Raw genomic sequence first — 19,371 nt, 5'->3', positions numbered from 1 at the left:
GTTGATGGTGGAGTCCAAGGACATAGGACTACTCATCGCTACAAATTAGAAATACTTTGTCACCCAACTAATGGAACCAAACAATAAAATAGTATAAGAATGAATAGGCTACCTTGCTTTGACTTTCTTTGCAGGGAATAGATCCCTACGAGCAGACCTCAATCTCTTGCCTAGAATAGTTCTGCAAAAAAAACTATATAAGCAAATCACCCATACATGGTCTGTACTTCACCCAAGAAAGTGACCATAGCCACACATAACGTTCAATGTTGGAGGAATCTAATGTAATACCTTTTAAACTAATTTCATGGGGTGTGAAGAGTGCACTACATGGGTATGGCAAATGATTTAGATTACTTAGTACACAAAGGTACATACCCATGCTCCTCATGGACATCAAAGGGTACCTCCTTCCCCTTACTGGATGAGGTTTTGGTATTAGCCACTGTGGTAGGGGCAGGAGGAGGGGTCAAGCCACCATCTGCATTATTAGGAACCTCAGGAATGACAAGAACGTGTGCCTGGTCGTCTTTTCTAGAGGCAACACTTGATGTCCCAATCTTGTTCATAGCTTTGGGATCCCTAGGATCATGCGGCGAACGTCCGGTAGGACCACGAGCCTCAGCAACCATTGGATCAGGGAACACCCTCCTAGCTTAGAAGCAGAGCTGCCCAGTCCTAAAGGTTTGCTCACTGATAACCACCTGGAAGACATACCTTCGACCAACAAGGCCGTGAAGGGGTGCAGGCAGCAAAATCTGATTGGATGATCTTTCTTCAACAAGCTTAGCAATGGTCCACCGAACAACCTATTCAGCTACTCCTCCGAAGAGAAATATTTTCACGTAGCCAGTGGTATCCTCGATGATCACACTTAGCTTATAGCTTGGGTGGGAAAGAAGAAGACACATCAGGAACAAGTTAGCTACCTTTGTCTGCTGGGGAGGGACAGTACTGTTTGAAGCAAGGATTACCTAGGAATAACCACTGGTTTAGCCTCATCGTAGTTAGTGCATTCAAAGCCATTGAAAGTAGCCTTCAGCCCCCGCTTGCATGTATTGCAACCTTTATACCACCAACCATTGGAAACGTCTATTTCTCTTATGATTGCGTTGCAGGTGAAACGAACACCCTACATGGAAGGGCAGACCAAATTTCATCAACCTAACCTGAGTAGTGCATATAGGTAATTGCTATGAAGGAGGCAATACATTGCTATCATGGGGATCCAATGCTAGGAGCTCGGCAATAGTTTTCCTGTTGGCGCCTACTTCATCAACAACACCCGCCTCTACATCATCATCGTTGGGCTAGAACACAACTTCGTAGCCTCTTCTCTATAAACTAAGGACAAGGACAACAACCATTTACACACCCTGCAAATCGGTAAAGGCTAAACAGTAGGGGAATCATATTACCTAACACAAAAAATGTTCATTTCTGGAAGGTCAATGTTCATGTACCATTTAGTGCCATCACCGCTCGCACATGTTGTGGCACCTATGTTGGCAATGAGCTAGACAGGTTATAACAGGAACTGGGCGTAATGCAGAGGATACATGGAAAGGATATGATAAATAGCATGCACCTAAGTATTGCTTCACTTGTACCCCAACAAAAACCATCACAACGGGTTCATCTTTAGGTTTCAATAAGGATCTGGTCCTCAAATGAGGTTGCATGCTCGCCCCACAATGTAATTTGTAAGAGACGATCGCTGCAAACATAGTCACAATAAGTTTATGCTAACCAGAATACTCATAAACTACCAGGGAAGCAACCTTAGATCACACAGCTCCACCACCCTCCACACACACACACCATTTAGCCCACTAGATCGCACCACAGGATGTATGACTATAAGTTGTCCAATAACATCTATTGGGAATGCAAACACCATGTGACCTGTGAAGTAAATCACAGAAAATAGGAAAAGGGAACCTGAATAGGTAAGGCAAGGGCAGTGCATACCTACTAGGCCATGTCTGTTCCTCCATCTATGGGTTAATTCCTCAAAGTCCACAAAATTGAAAACATAGAGGGGAAGTTGGGTGGCTAGCTGTCGATAGAATATCATCGGCAGTCCTCCAAGGTGTATCCCATGAAGGTAGATTGATCGGCAGAGGAGCGTGAGATCAAGAACAAGAAGACAACAGAGACACATGAGTTAGATAGGTTTAGGCTGTCAGTATGATTTAATACCCTACTCCTGTGGTCTGTTGGTTTGTATTAGCAATCGTATGATATGCCATGATTTTAGAGAGGGTCCCTGCCTGCCTTATATAGTCTGAGAGGTAGGGTTACAAGTTAGTTAGATCTAAGAGATAACCGAAAAGTAATAACTGATTATAAGAATCTTGGGATCTTACATATCCTAACAGATCTCATAGTATCTTCAGGATATCTTCCCGATGTCTTGCGGGAGGCACCGAGTAGAGTCGTGCCCCGCAAGGCTTCTTCTTGTGGGCTGGGCCACCCTTAGGGGCGTAGCCCATGTGGCCTACCGTGGGTATCCGAGGTCGTACACCCCAAGCTAGTCCCTAAGCACCTTGTACCCGTTGTGCAACGCCGTCTTGAGCTTGTCTGAGCAGGTGCGAATAATGCTGAGCAGTCAAGCTCATGGTCTAACCACCATGTTGAACTACCGAGCAGCGTGAACCATCGCCGAACAGCGTGACCAAACGCCGAGCAGCGTGACCTGTTACCGAGCAGCGTGACCTATCACCGAGTAGCGTGAACCGTCACCGAGCAGTGAGACCCAAGTATGGCTTGCCATAAGGGTGTAAGGAGCTCAAGTTCAGAATCAAAAATTTCTTTGTAGTGGACCAAGTGTGCCCACTTAGAGTCTGAACAAAGCAGTAGGAGTCAATCTTCTTCTATAGGCATGTAGTCTTCGAGAAAAAATTCTGCACACTCATCATGAGGTGAAGTGTGCCCACTTAGTCCTCGAGCCTGACAACAGATGATGTAGTCATGTGGTGCCAGGGTCAGAAATTAGAAGAATAGTAGAAAAACCAACCGAGCAGGCAGCTAGTCCCGAGCGTGGCCCAAAAAGAGACAAAACTCATTCACCGCAAGGTGAAGTGTGCCCACTTAGTCCCCAAGCCTGACAGTTGGTGACACAGTCACATGGTGCCAGGGTCATAGAAAAACAATCAAAGACTAGCGTAGTAGGCATCCAGTCCCCGAGCCACAGGCATAGACATCGAAGAAATGAAACCGTGGAGAAAAAATCAGAGTAACGGCTGTACAGTGTTAGTTACTAAGCCTCAATAAATGCCGGAGAAGTCGGCGATATTTCGGCGAGGAGCAACTAATGACAGCGTTAAATGAGTGACATGGGTTGCGGTTGCGCTGAAGCCTAGGTAATGGACCATATACCACATCGGAGAAACCGGAGCGGCATAGATCGCGGGAATGATTCCCAAAAAACCCTTGAATGCAGAACGGTGGGGAAAGTCATATATAATAGTGCCGCCGCATACCCCGTTCCCACCTTTTCCACTTCATCTTCCTCCTCATCTCTCGCACCGCCGAATTCGCAACCACATTTGCCTCTGCCACCAAACCCTAACCAGATCTGGAAATGGCACCAAAGAAGGGAGCTACGGAATCCAAGAAGACTAGTCCCAAGAAGACGGGTGCTGTGGCCCGACACGACGAGGAGTGGGTGTTGTCGCGAACAGGAGAAGCGGAGCTAAACAGATTGGTGGAAGCCAGCGTTCTTCCTGACCGTGCTACCACCGGATGGCGGCCAGCCCTCGGTGAGTCCTTCCCAACACCCCATACTGACAAAGCAGTGGTATTCGAGGACTATTTATGGCACGGGTTAGGGTTTCCTATTCACCAATTTCTGAGGGATCTATTAGAGCTCTGGGAGGTGACTCTGTGCAATCTCCACCCCAATACCATTTTGCACATCTCAGTCTTTATCCATTTTTGTGAGGCATACCTTGGAATCCTACCCCAATTCAATCTCTTTCGTCACTTATTCTAGCTGAAGAAGAGAGGCGGCGTTGGTTCCAAGGTGGTCGGCGGGGTGTACCTCCAACTACTCGATGGAATGGCGAGCGAATACCTAACCATATTGCTGAACACATCACTGAAGGGGTCGAACACTAGGTGGTTTTACATGAAACAAAGCCCCCTAGCGGTTCGATGTAACGCCAACCACATCCTAGAAAGCCAGAGGAGTTGGTCGGAGCTATCGAGCAACGACGATATGGAGCAAGTGAATGAACTCCTCGGCTTAATAAAAGGAGTGAAGACCAATGATGGATTGGTGGCGGCAAGTTTCATAGTGCGCCGCATTCAGCCCTGTAAGGAGAGGGTGCACCCAGGCTTTGAATTCAAAGGGGAGACCGATGGTACCCGAGAGAGGCTAGAAATACTATCCAGAAACAATGTTGAAGAGCAGACTGCCGAGCTATTCGCCCTGCTTGCATCACTCAGATTATCAGGGTACACAAAGCCCTTCAACTGCAAGAATCTGCCTCCTCAGGTGAATATTCTGACTATGTGTTGTCAAGAAGTTTTCTTATTATTTTGCCATTGCTGATCAATAAACTGATCCAACTCATGTGAAGATCCATTCGCAGGATAGGGCAGTGTATTTCTCAGGCGTGCCGAGAAATGATTGGCCGACGTCAATGGATACACGACGACCAGTTCAACCTAAAGAAAGCTCCGTTGGCGTCTCCTCAGAATCCAGAGGTATGGATACAGGTCGGATGGAGAGTCCTCCCCCAGTGTCGGTGAAAATCGAGGGGAAGAGGCCAGTGGCGGATGAGCTGACCCAGAAGAAGAGGAAAACAACGGCTATTGCTCCCCACAAACCAGGTGGCATCTCACTTGACGATGATCAAACCAATCGAACACGAAGAACCGCGGTGTTCGATTGGTCTAACAATAATGAGGTTCTCACAAACCCTCCCCTGAGCATGAAAGGGCCTCCACGCAGCCCAAGCATGGAGGAACAAACTGCGGTAGGTGAAGAAGTCCTTGAAGCGCCGACAAGGAGAGTCCCTGAGCAGCGAGCGGAGGGAATTTCTATGCAGCAGATGACGGAAGTCCCCGAGCAACAAGCGGAAGCAGACCCGGAGCAGTAGGCGAAACCAAGGCTGACCAAGGAAGAGCCAAGAATTCCCCCCGTCGAGCACGGGAGTCGACCTCGTGGCTGCGCCCGGAGGCTCAGGCCGGCATCACCGGTTCAAGAAATTGAACCGTCAGACCAAACCATAAGTCTCCTTCTGCTGAAGTTACTTTGCTGTATTTTCTTTACTTCTGTGGTGACTGAATAACTAATCTAATACAGTGCAAGGCAAACAACAGATCCATCCCTGCCCTTTCAGACTGAGCTATAAGCAAAAACTGGCCCTAGAGTGAGGGAGATGCCAGTAGACCCCATCCTAGAGTCCTCAAGTGCTCGGGGGCATGCGGGGGAGCCAATCACTGCCCCTGGTGGGCTTGGTGGCAGTGAACGACTGTCTACAATGGCAAACGAGTCGGCGACAGCACCTTCGACAATGGCGGAATCTAGAGTAGAAAAGCTTGCGGCGCCGAAGGAGCAGACAATAGTCCCCGATGCTTTGGAAGGCATGGTCGGACCCGCTATCTGACCATCGAGCCCCTAGGTGGTGCCCCCGGCTGCAATAGAGGAGGACAAGGTGGAGGAGATCATGCATGACGAGCCTCGACCCCAAGCAGTCCGGATCCTCCGAAAGCGCGGTGATGAAATAGTGATTGTCAAAGAGGAGGACACCACCAAGGAGTTCAGGAGACTAGAGACTGCCCTTACCGGTGTGATGAAACAGAACAAGGTGAATACTGCATATGGAAAGGTCCTAGTTGTTTATTGGAATTAGATAACGATACTGTCATCATGCATTTTGCAGGAAATATCTTGAGTTGCCGAGCAACGCCGCCAGCTGATAAAGCAAATGGAGCCCCTTGCTGAGGAGAACGAAAAACTCAAAGAGGCCAGGAACCTCTTGGAGAAGAATATCCAGAGGGCCCAACGCGAACAAGACCTTGCGGAGTCGAACGCGCGGGACCTGGAATACCATAAGGGGGTCCTGACCAAAAAGCTAGCGGCTATGTCCGAGCAGGTGCGGAGCCAGTCCGAGTAGCTGGCCACTGTCTCCGACCAACTAAAAAGTGCTTCTAAGTAGCTAGAGAGGAAAACTGAATAGCTCAACAGTGTATCCAAACAGAAAGCAGGTATGGTATATCAATGAATGTACTTTTGTATTGCTAAACAGCCGCATATTCGTTGACAACTATTGTGCTTGTAGAGCAAGATGCTGAGCTCGGCCAGATGCGCTAGGCCATCGATCAACTTTGCCAGGAGAAGGCAAAGGAAGCAGAGCGGGCGAACAAACTTGCTGAGGGGCTGAAAGGTGAACTCCTCCTTGTTGGACTTATTGTTGAAGTAGCTTCCTTGTATAATTAAGCATTGTAACGCTTGCAGGATATCGTCATAAAGCCAAAGCACAGTTCGACGTGCTGGTGCAGGAGGCAAAGGTCCAAAAGGAGAACTTCGATGCTGTAATCGCCGCAATTAAGCCAGTGCTTGACTACATTGACCTAGAACTGGCTGCTCAGCACGACGGCAGGCGGCAACGTCCCGACACCATAATCTAGAGGTGCAAGGCAGCATGGGAGAACTTCAAGACCTTCAACCGTGACACCATTACGACCGTTGCTACCCATGTCCTCACAGTTGTTCGATCCCATTACCTGACCATCGACCTTCAGTCGATAGGGGTGGTTTTGTCGAAGGACTGAACGACACGGGGACCCAACAGCTAGAGGATGAAGTGGAGGACGCAATGAAGATGCTGGCCAGCGATATAGATCTATTTGGTGAGACGGATGGTAACGACGGAGCTCAGTAATCTTCTCATAGATTATCATCTGTAAAAGCTTGACAGTGTAATTAGAACGTGCGAAAGCGTAAGAAACAATTACTTATCGAATAAATGGTATAAGGTGCATGTATATGCAATATATGCAGTTTGCTTGTATTTCGGCAAAAAAATCTTCGCAGTTGTAATCCTGACGCGATTAAGCGTAGTTCAAATAACGTCCGAACAGTTGGTCTGCTAGTGATCCCTATGGCCTTGGCCAGCCCATAGTCCATAACATCGAGTGCGGAGCCCATGCACGTGTAGGAGTAATAGGCGTGACCCAGGAACCACAGCCGACCACCCATGATGCAGAGCATGGAGCCCATGGCATGTGCAGGGAGAGATCGATGACTAGGCCTTCTCCATAAAAAACAGCGTGGAACGTGTGCTACTCGGAAGTTGTTGTACGAACTTGGAGATAAAGGCAGCATAAGCGGCATCCGAGCAATGTATTCTATGTTGAACTCTCGGCCTTGGCTGACCCATAGTCCATAACATTGAGCGCAGAGCCTGTAGACATGTAGGACAAACAGGTGTGACCAAGGGATCGCAGCCGACCACCCATAGCGCAGAGCGTGGAGCCCGTAGCACGTGTAGGGAGAGATCGGAGACTGGGTCATCTCTGAAGAGAACAGAAAAGAAAGGATGTTGCTCTCCGATCGAGAAAAGTGTTTGGCAATTTGGAGAAAACGTGTTCGGCGAGTTTGGAGAAAACATGTTTGGCGATTTGGAGAAAACGTGTTTGGCGAGTTTGGAGAAAACATGTTCGGCGATTTGGAGAAATCATGTTCGGCGATTTTGGAGAAAACATGTTCGGCGATTTGGAGAAACGTGGTCGGCGTAGTTATGGCGATTATGTCTTGGAGTTCGTTATGAAGTAGCATGGAGCTTGGCGACCACAAGTGGATGTTAAACCACAATAGAGACAAAACGAAGACAAGTTATGGAGACCAAAACTTTACCGAATATAAAACTGGAGAGTACATATCTGGAGTGTTTCAAGGATAGAAACGTATAAGGTGTTCGATGTGCCATGAGTTGGGAACATCGACTCCTTCTAAGTCACTTAGGCAACAAGAACCTGGTCGAGTAACCTCTTTGATGACATAAGGCCCTTCCCAAGGGGAAGAGAGCTTGTGCATCCCTTCAGTTTTTTGTTTTCTACAGAGAACGAGATCGCCGATAGCAAATGAACGACCTTTGACGTTTCGGTTGTAGTACCTCCACAAGCCCTCTAGATATTTAGCTGTACAGACGCATGTGATTAGACATTCTTCCTTGGCCCTGTCGACGTCCTCAGACCGAACAGCCTCGGCCTGCTCTTCATCATAGTTTTCCACTCTAGGTGCTTGGAAAGTAACGTCCGCTGGTAGTATGGCTTCTGAGCCATAGACCAAAAAGTATGGAGTCATGCCGGTGCTGCGACTAGCTTGAGTACGCAGTCCCCAGACTACAGCTGGAAGCTCCTTGAGCCATCTACCCAGGTGCTTTTCTTCTTTCTGATACAGTCACTTTTTGAGGGCATCAAGGATCATGTCGTTCGTCCATTCGACCTGGCCGTTGGCTCTTGGATGGGCAATAGAGACATATTTGATGGAGATGCAACGATCTTTGTAGAAGTCCCAGAAGTGATGGCTAGTAAATGTAGTTCTGAGATCGGTGATGATGTTGTTTGGTAGACCAAATCTGTGGATGATATCTTCGAAGAGCTCAACTGCCTTCTTTGCAATAGCCGAGACAAGCGGTTTATATTCAATCCACTTGGAGAACTTGTCGATGGCGACATATACGTACCGAAAACCACCTGGTGCTGGTTTGAAAGGCCCGATCATGTCTAGTCCCCAACATGCGAAGGGCTAGGAAGCTGGGATGGTTTACAACTCTTGTACCGGCATGTGTATTTGCTTAGCGAAGAATTGACATCCTTCACAACGTCGGACGAGGTCTACTACATCAATGATTGCTGTTGGCCAATAAAAACCTACTCGGAAAGCCTTACCGACTAGTGTTCTCGAGGCCGCGTGGTTGCCGCAGGAACTAGAGTGAATTTTGAGAAGTAGCTTTACTCCCTCCTCTTGGGTGATGCATTTCTGCAGTATCCCATCCTTGGCACTTTTCCTCATCAAGCTACCGTCCGCCAGCATGTAAAGCTTGCTTCGACGAACTAGGTGTTTAGTTTCAGTCTTGTCAGTGGGTACCTTGGCGCTGGTGAGGTACTTGACGAATTGCTCCCTCCAATCGGCGACCGGCGAAGGTACCACAAGTACTAACTGCTCGGTAGGGGGAACCTCTTCGACTTCCTTATCTTCTTTGATGGATGGCGCCGGGAGATCTTGAACAAAGACACCCGGCGGGATCACGGTGCAAGAAGAGCCTAGCTTGGATAAGTAATCGGCGAGTTGATTTTGGTCATGTACCACATGGTGATACTCGATGCCGTAGAATTTTCCTTCGAGCTTCCTGATTTCAGCGCAATATGCATCCATCTTCTCACTGGAATAGGACCAGTCCTTGTTGAGCTAGTTGATAACCAGCATGGAGTATCCGTACACCATGAGGCATTTAACGCCGAGCTCGACGGCTATACGAAGACCATGGAGACACGCTTTGTATTCCATGGCATTGTTGGAGGCTGGAAAGTGTATCCGGAGAACATAGCATAGCTTATCCTTGGTCGGCGTAATGAACAGAATGCCCACACCAGCACCATTGATGTTAAGGGCACCATCAAAGTACATCACCTAGTGTTTGGGGCAAGCAGCGGCGATGGGCTCTTGGATCTTGGTCCATTCAGTGATGAAATCAGCAAGTGCTTGTGACTTAATGATAGGTTTGCTTCTGAATTCGATGGAATAGGTGCCGAGCTCAACATCCCACTTAATGATGCGGCCATTGGCCTCTTTGTTGCGGAGAATGTCCCCAGAGGGAACTCAGTGACCATGGCGATCTTGTAGTATTTGAATTAGTGTCGGAGTTTGCGTGACGTAATAAGAATGGCATATAATAGCTTTTGTACCTGAGGATAATGAGTTTTGGGCTCATTAAGTACCTCGCTGATGAAGTAAACTAGACATTGTACTTTATAAGCGTGCCTGGCCTCCTTGCGTTCGACGACAATAGCTGTGCTCTTGACGTGAGAAGTGGCGGCAATGTATATTAGCAGAGTCTCATCTGGACATGGCACCGTCATGATCGAAGGCTTTGTTAAGAACACCTTGAGCTGCTCAAAAGCTGAGTCTGCTTCCTCTAACTAGGAGAATCGCTCGGAGGCCTTGAGGAGTTTGAAGAAAGGTAGCCCTTTTTCATCGAGGCAAGATATGAAATGACTTAAAGCAGCCATGCAGCCTATAAGCTTCTGTATATCCTTGACGCATGTCGGCCGTTTCATATTGGTGATGGCGGAGACCATGTCAAGGTTAGGTTTGATACCTCGAGCACTGATGATGTAGCCCAGCAGTATACCGGATGGAACTCCAAAGATGCACTTTGAAGGGTTCAGCTTCCATCGGTACTTGTTCAGGTTGGCGAAGGTTTCTTCGAGGTCGGCGATAAGGTTGTCGGCTGTCTTGGTCTTGACGACCACGCTGTCTATGTAGGCTTCGACATTGTGGCCGATCTAGTGATCAAGGCACATCTGGATGGCCCTTTGATAGGTAGCCCCGGCGTTCTTGAGTCTGAAGGACATAGTAGTGTAGCAGTATGCACCGAAAGGCGTAATGAACGATGTCTTGACCTAGTCTTCTTCCATGAGGGTGATCTGATGATAGCCAGAGTAACAGTTAAGGAAGGAGAGCAGTTCACAGCCAGCGGTAGAGTCTACAACCTCATCTATCTGAGGTAGGCCGAAGGGGTCTTTAGGACAGTGTTTGTTAAGATCAGTATAATCAACACACATTCTCCATTCTTTATTCTTTTTTCGAACGAGAACAGGGTTTGCTAACCAATCTGGATGATACACTTCTTTTATGAACCCAACAACTAAGAGCCGTTTTATTTCTACCCTAATAGCCTCCTTCTTGTCTAGCGTGAATCGGTGGAGTTTCTGCTTGATCGGTTTGACGGTCGGCGAGACATTCAAGGAGTGCTCGATCTTCTCCCGTGGTACCCCTAGCATGTCTGTAGGTTTTCAAGCAAACACATCGACATTGGCACATAGGAAGGAGATGAGCGCGCTTTCCTATTTGGGGTCAAGGTGAGCCCCAATCTTCATGGTCTTGGAGACGTCGTCGAGGCCAAGGCTGACCTCCTTGATTTCCTTGGACTTGGCAGAGGCGCGGGGAAGCTCTAGCTCTAGAATCTCCATGTGATCAGCGGGCGCTGTCTTGGCTTCGGCGACCATGCTAGCCATCTGGATGGAGAGGTCGATGGCTTCGGTGAGAGCGAGACTCTCTGTCTCGCAGGCGTAGGCAATGGAGAGGTTGGCCCGCAGAGCAAGGACTCCTGCAGGCGAAGGCATCTTCAACACTAGATACACGTAGTGTGGTATGGCCATGAACTTGGCCAGAGTTGGCCAGCCAAGTATGGCGTGGTAGGTGGTGTCGAAGTCGGTGATGTAGAAGTTGATATGCTCGACGCGGTAGTTGCTTGCCGTGTTGAACTATACTGGTAGGGTGATCTCTCTAAGTGGTCTAGATGCCCTTCTAGGTACCACACCCCAGAAGGAGGAGTCTGAGGGTGTGAGATCTAATATCACGAGGCCCAACTCCCCTAGGGCCCCAGCGAAGAGTAGGTTCAAAGCACTGCCACCGTCAATAAGGACTTTTCTAAAGAGCACCTTCTAGACGGTTGCATCGAGGATGAGGGGGAAACACCCTATGTAGGGTATGTCTGCCCACTGGTCGACCTTGCTGAAGGTGATGGGGACCTCAGACCATGGGCTATAGCTAGGGTCGGTAGTGGTTTCCTCTGAAGTGATGGCGAGCACTCATCGGGCGGTGAGCTTCTGTTCCCTTCTACTCTCAATGGAGGCAAGGCCCTTGAAGATGGTGGCGACCACCTTATCGTGGTCCTAAAAGGCATTGTTGTTGCCCCCAGGTGGTCGGCGACCTCTGGCTCCATCATTGGCGTCGTCATCGAGCCTCTTGTCCTAGAACTCCCTAGCTAGACCAATGTAGTCCTTCATCTTGTGTTTGGCGTTCTTGTGAAGAGGGCACGGGCCATCGAGGATCTTTTGGTACTGTTTGTCATAGTTGCGCTTGGAGCGAGGTTGACTGGCGGCGGCGATGATGTGTTCTGGCCGGCGGCGGTGATTGTGGCTAGGCATGTGTCCTCCTGTCTGATCACGGCCGCTGTCATGATGGTAGCTGCGGTCGTCAAGGCAGCGGTCACTATAGTGTCGGTCATCAGGGTGATTGTCATAACAGTGAGACGGGCGATGAGTGCCTGCATCCTCGTTGAAGCGCACCTTGGCTTCCTCGGGCGGGTGGCGTGAGCATGATGGGTGGCGTGAGCATGATGGGGAGATAATTCGCCATGACGCTAGTGTCTCCTCCGGCGGCATGGACAGTAGTGGCGTAAGCCTGCAACCACTGAGTCGGGTTCATTCTTCCTTCGTAGGGCTCGACCCTGGTGATCTTAAAACCATGAGGCCACCGAAGCGTTTGGAGTGCCCTTGTGAAAGCTGGAGGCCCCTCAGGGTTGTCGACACCATTGTCTGTGGCGTTGCGGTCGGTGATAGGCTCGAAGGCTGAGTCTAGGTTGCCATACTCCTTTTCGTACTCCTGGCGGCGACGCACTTCGTCTTCATGGTGATCGAAGTGACGTTGCTCGATATGCCGTCACGCGTCCCGAAGGTTGCTGAGATGCACTCGAGTGTCCTGTTCGACCTCCTGGTCGTGTTGGCGATGGTGTTCGGCGCGATGCCCCCCGGCTCCCCCCTAGAGAGGTAGCGACTAGTCGGTGAAACAGCTTTGACTTGGGCGGCGATTGGATCTCAGCGCAGCTGATCGATGAATCGTGCTTGTAGAGCACGAAGGTCTCTAATCCTCGTGAATCTCATTGACCTGATAGTGAGCCGCTTTAAGCATGGCGGTGATCTTGGCGAGCTCGGGCGTTTGAGGGAAATGAGCGAGCTCGTTGGCGGCTACTGCCAAATTGGCGCTTGGAGTCTTGAAGACGTCGTGGCCGTCGACATGGAGAAATTCTTCGTCGAGGTCGCGGTGGAGCGGGAGTGATCTTCCTTGGGAATCGAGCCGATTATTCCGAGCAGCCTCGGCCCTCGCAATGGCTACCTTGTTTTCTCACCGTTGCACATGGTTGACATTTTGGTTCTCCCGAGCAACGTGCTCCTCGGTTTCGCCGTTCTGAGGAGGGCTATCGATGCTGACGTTGAAGATCGCACCACCCCGGAAGGGTGGAAGGAGAAATTGCTTGGAGAAGGTTTTGGCGGGGCTCTCCATAGAGCCCTGAGACTTGGAGCCTGGAGTTTCTTCTAGGATGGTCTGGAGGGGCACCCCAGGGCTCTGGCCTAAGTGTAGCGTGTTGACGGCTGGCGGAAGCTGGATGGTGACCTAGTCGGTGAGTAGATGGGCGCAGTCCACCTGGCCGGCGAGTTTGCCTCTCAGGGCTTGTTGGTAAGCGACGGCAACATTGGTGAACTCAAAGGGTAGGGCCATAACCCCTACAGTTTCTCGAGCAGCCTCCGATAGATCTAGATCAGAGGGTGGTCGGCGCTGAACCAAAGTGTCTAGAGCCAATTCGACAACGGAGAGACAATCGGTGAGCTTCAGTCCGACCCGATCGATGGATTCGATCAGATCGTCATGGTTGATCTACCTCCTCTGGTAGCGAGGAAGCGGATGGCGAGTCATCACTGAAGGAGACCTCGAAATTAGCTCCGAGATCAGATCTGTAGTTGTAGGTGCGGGGGTGGTCGGTGCAGAACCGATCTACCCTGGCTCAAGGAGCTCTCCGACTCCATCAGCATTGATGACCCACGAGATGGATCCGACCATGAAGATCTGGCTGAGCTATGGAAGGGTCGAAGAGCCTGTGGATAAAGTCATCTTGTTCGACAAGGAAACAGCACGCACACCCCTACCTGGTGCACCAACTATCGACAGAATACTGTCGATAGTCCTTCAAGGGGTATCCCACGAAGGTAGATTGATCGGCAGAGGAGCGTGAGATCAAGAACAAGAAGGCAACAGAGACACACGAGTTAGACAGGTTCAGGTCGTTAGTATGACGTAATACCCTACTCCTATGGTCTGTTGGTTTGTATTAGCTATCGTATGATATGCTGTGATTTTAGAGGGGGTCCCTGCCCACCTTATATAGTCTGGGAGGCAGGGTTACAAGTCGGTTAGATTGGAGAGATAACTAGAAAGTAATAACTGATTACAGGAATCTTGGGATCATACATATCCTAACAGATCTCGTAGTATCTTTAGGATATCTTCCCGATGTCTTGCGGGAGGCGCCGAGTAGAGTCGTGCCCTACAAGGCTTCTTCTTGTGGGCTAGGCCACCCCTAGGGGCACAGCCCATGTGGCCTATCGTGGGTATTCGGGGTCGTACACCCCACACGAGCTCTGTAGGTATCTCCTCTACGACAGTCCACGGTGTAAAATAGATTGTTTATGGGTTCGGTATAGGGCTATACTTCCTTGCTTGCCTGCTAACTTGGAATTTTTTAATCATATAGGAGCTGCCTTCAACTAAAGAATCAACAAATTTGCTAAGGTCTTTATGCCAAATGCAAGCGGTAATACCCACGCCCTGATGTAGAGAGTCTTAGATTGCACGGCCACAGTTAAGGGGAAATAGCATATATCCGCCTGTAGCAAGGGACATACCTCTTCATCAACCAGAACAAGTTCCATGGTAGTTACACCCTTCCACTTAGGAGTCGAAGATAGTTTCCACATCCTAGCAACTCTAACCTTGATGGCCCAATTGTGCCTTGTTGGATTAATCTATGATACCAAGGTGTACTCCATCTGGTGGTGGCCCATTACCAAAAGAAAAAGAAGTGTATCAAATAGAGCACTATAATGTAGGTAAGATAGGAGACCATAGCCTACAAAGGTGTGGGCCCAACATATATAGGGAAAAACAATTTACCAGAGCATCCGAAGGACTTCTTTGTAAACAATGTTTTCAGTAAGGTTAGAGGCCAGGTCTGTGCCGTCATCAATCAAAACACGTAGTCCATCTCTAGATGTAACACATGATATAGCAACATACAACTAGCCATGAGAAAAAACTGGGCACGGTAGGTATAGGCCAACGCTATGCAAAGTTTGTCCTTGGCTCTTATTTATAGTCATTGCATAGCACAATCTTACTAGAAATTGGCGTCTGCTAAGAACAAATGGCCATTTAGTGCTTGACACGTGCAACGAAAGTCTAGGAGAACTTTGTCACCAATGTGAGAGCCAGTTATTATCTGAGCTTCTAATATGCGGTCATCTAACTAGGTTATTATAAGATGTGTACCATTGCAAAGGCCAGCACTCTAGTTTAAATTGTGCAGCAACATTACGGGTGAGCCAACCTTAAGCATAAGTTTATGAGAAGGAATGCCCTTGAACTGTAGGGAGTTTAGGAATTCAACAGGGTAAAGTAGGTCTGCGTTACCATGTTCCTTGGAGGTTTCAACCAAAGAATCAGAACTAAGGTATACCTTTTCATGTCCTAGGATTAAAGAAAGGACATGGTTATTAATCTCATTGATGGTATCATTTTTTGGAGCAATGATAGCACGTTCCCTTAGGTAGTTTGGGTCTGAGTAGAATGTGTCTAAGTTGGGATAGTGTAACACCCCGGTGTTATGCCTGCATTTAGGCACTGCAAATCATGCATATCATGCGTCATCAAGCATCCAAAGCATACATGCTTAATCGTGTGAATAACAATTGAAACATTGCTTTGAAACATCTGAAACATGTTGTGGAACCTAAATGTTGCATACCTTTGTTAGAATTGTTTTGCCCTGATTTTGCTTGCTAGGATAGTAGAACTTGTTTGGTTATGATTGTAAATCATCTAGAATTGTTTATCACAATTTTTGGAGCAAGGTTTGTATTTGAATTATTGCCAAATTTTGCTTTAAAAATAATTCTCCAAAAATTAGGGTTCAAGTCAAAATTGACTTTAATTGTATAATTCAAAATCTATAATGAATTGGACGTTGGTCTTAAAATCAAAGTTGTAGAGGATAAAATTTTGAGCAACTTTTATTTTTGACCCAAAGTTTGAAACTGCTTTGATTTAGTCCAAAAATTCATTTGAATGAAAAAGGAATTCAAATTAATTTGAAAAATCTTGTTTTTACCTTCGTGGGCCTTGCGCCTCGCTTCTGGCCCAGCCGCACTGGCGGCCCGGCCTGCCTTCGTGCCGCACCTTGCTCCCGCAGCCACTTTGCCGGCCCAGGCCCACGCCGCGCCTCCTGCTCGCCCGCACTCGCGCGCCCGTCGCTGCGCCACGCTGCGACCGCGGCAGAGAAATCCCGCCGCGTGGCGACCGCATGCCGGCGTCACCCGCCGCGCGGCAGCCGCGGCCTGACACCGTGCCCACGCGCCCGCCTTCACCTGCTGGTGCCCGCGCACTTGCTCACTCGCGCCCGCGCTTCCTCTTCTCCCCCTCTAGAGCCGAGAGCCCCGAGCTCCGCCCTCGCCGCGCCCGCAGCTCCACCGGCGTCGAGCTCCCGCACCACCGCGCCATTTCCCGATTGCTCGCGCCCACAGCTCCGCCTCGCCTTCCTTCGACTCATGCTCGCGCTTGCGCCGCTTTCCGAGCCCAGGGTGAGCTTCCCCGTGCTTCGCCACCGACGGCCATGGCGCCGCCGTGCTCGGCCGCCATGGAAGTCGTCTTCCTTCTCCCCTCCAGCCTCGCCTAGCTACCCTACCGCACTCGCCTTCTCCTCGCACATCTCCTGCGCTCGCTTGTTTGCACTGCCGTGGCCGGAGATGGCCGCTGGCCGAGCCGCGCCGCCGCGCCAGCGCGCGCCCCGGCGAGGCACCCTGCCTCGGTTGGCCAAGCCGAGCCAGGCCGTGGGCTGACGCCCTGTTGGGCCGTCTCCCGTCCCTCGCGCTCGGGCTGCGTAGGCCGGTTGTGGCCGTGGGCCAGCTGTTCCCCACGGGCCAGCCCAGTATTTCTTAAATGAATTGATTTCCATTTATTATTTGTTAATTGAAATCTGAAATGGTTTGAAAAATGTTTGGGTGATCAAACTTGCTCCAAATTTGTTGAAACAAAATTTGCTAGGTTCCTTATCACCAGATCTACTTGGGAAAATTATTGCATGTCAATTTTGGGATACTTTTCTGTAGGATTTTATTTAATCATGGATATTGCTGATAACTTGAAAAATATGTAGAAAATTCTATAGGCTTCAGAAAAATATGATCTCCAAGTTTGTTAATCTTCTTATGTCATGTACTTCCTAGGAAAAATATGTTTCATGCATGGGCTGTGGAAAACTTTGGAGGTGTAGTTCAAGTGCCTTTAATGGCTGATTTTTGTTATTTTTGCTAAAGAGCAAACTTTGTATGAAACATGCATGTGAAAATTTTTGGACAGTCATTATATGCTATGAAGAACCTAGGAAAAATATTAATTCTGTTGTTTGACACTTTTCATAGTACAAAGTAATTTCAAGCTTATTTTTATGCTATAGCTTGTCATTTTTGTGTAGGATAGTTTACTTATCCAAATGCCATGAAATTTCTATGGTAGTCTGTTTAGGGTAGTATTATGCTACTGTAATTTTCTCAGATTTTTAGGAGCACTAGAAATATATGTTGATATTCAAACCTATTATTAATTAGGGTTTAAGCAAGTGTTGCTTTAAGTGTGATTAAGAAATTAGTAAAGCTTTGGTGTATTTTTGAAGCATTTCATAAGATATGTTAACTTAACATATTAGTAGTAGAAGAGAATGCAGTAGATGACATGTGCTTGTAGTATAGTTTCTTGGATGATGTTGACTACCTTGCATTTAAACATATCCATGGCATTCATCTCCTTCGATGCACCGTTTGCATAATCACTTACGCGCATTGCATCATACAGGATCGCAAACCAAGAACCCAGTCGTCATACCTGAGGAGCCCGAGGAGCAGCTCGAGGTGCAGCAGCAGGAAGTGCCAGAAGCCGACGAGGAGGACGTTGAGGAACTTCCGGAGTGCCCCGATCACCGTCCGAGCTCCTTCGAGAGAGGCAAGCCCCGGAGCATTTTTCTCCCGGTTTGCAATGATTTAATTAAATGCTTTACTTTAATTGATGCATTACGTTCAGGAGTTGTTTGCAACCGTTGCTGCATTATACCTTGCTTACCTTTGTTATACTATATCCTTGTTACCCTGGTATCCGCAGTCGAGTCAATGCTTAGCTGGCTTAGACCGGTAGAAGTCGGGTGATTTCCTGTCACCTGCGAGCTATAGGTGGTTACCTGGATCTGCTTGGATGACTATGAAGTCATGGTATAACTAAGTGTTAAATGAAGTTGAGACCGGACGGAGACTTGCAGAGTTTTGGACTGTAGTGTTTCCGTCTGTGTCGATTAAGGACCGACCGTTGTTGGGCCTCGAGTCATGTTGAACGCATGTCTTACATTTAGCTGGCCGGATAAAGTACCTTCCGACCATGAAGCTGGGAGATTTTTCGGGCCGAGTGGATTGCCCGCAACGCACTGTGCCGGAGCAGGTGTGGTAGGACACGGGGGCGGGATGATAAGACCAAAGTGCAGTCGGTCGGCCCCTGGGTACATGTGGTTCCTGGCAAACTCGAGATTCTTGGAAAGTTGACTCGGTGATCAATATCTCACTTTAGCGGGTGAGTGAGGTTTGTGTAAGGAATAAATCACTAGCTGGTTAGGAATCGATTCGAATCGCCATCGCTCCTGGATAGTGAGCACTTGACTTGAGTTACTTCATCGTAGTAAATGTTATGGAACACTTGGACAGTTATAGTGAATATGATAGTACGGAAGTTGTTTAATGATCATTGGTTATCATTATCTGCTTAATCACATGTTTACTCTAGTATAGGTGCAAACCTAGTTGACAGGTTAATAATAATTAACTTGGCAATAATGCTTTTAGAAAGGTTCTTGAAATGCTAAAAATGCTTCTTTTTGCAAATGAGTCAGCTACCCTACTATAAAGCCCTTCATAATCCTTGGTGTCATTTATTTTCGGTTATGTCGGGTAAGTCTGGCTGAGTACCTTCTCGTACTCAGGGTTTTATTCCCACTTGTTGCAGATGGGCAGATGTATTACGGCTACTGTATCAACTGCCCGTATCCTGCGATGGGTGATGCTTAGGACCATGGGCATGGTCATTCCTTACGTCTCATCTGATGCTTTTGTTGGAGATGATCATTCGCTGGCACTATATTTAAACTTTGCGTGAGTGTGTGTGTGGTTTGAACAAATGACTTCCGCTACTTTTATTCGAACTAGTTTTGTAATAACTATGTTGAAACTCTGATGTATCCGTGATGCAAACTTTTATGTAAT

This window comes from Miscanthus floridulus, chromosome 2 (assembly GCF_019320115.1).
Source record: "Miscanthus floridulus cultivar M001 chromosome 2, ASM1932011v1, whole genome shotgun sequence".
Classification (NCBI taxonomy): Eukaryota; Viridiplantae; Streptophyta; class Magnoliopsida; order Poales; family Poaceae; genus Miscanthus; species Miscanthus floridulus.
This window is presented reverse-complemented; position numbering follows the sequence as displayed.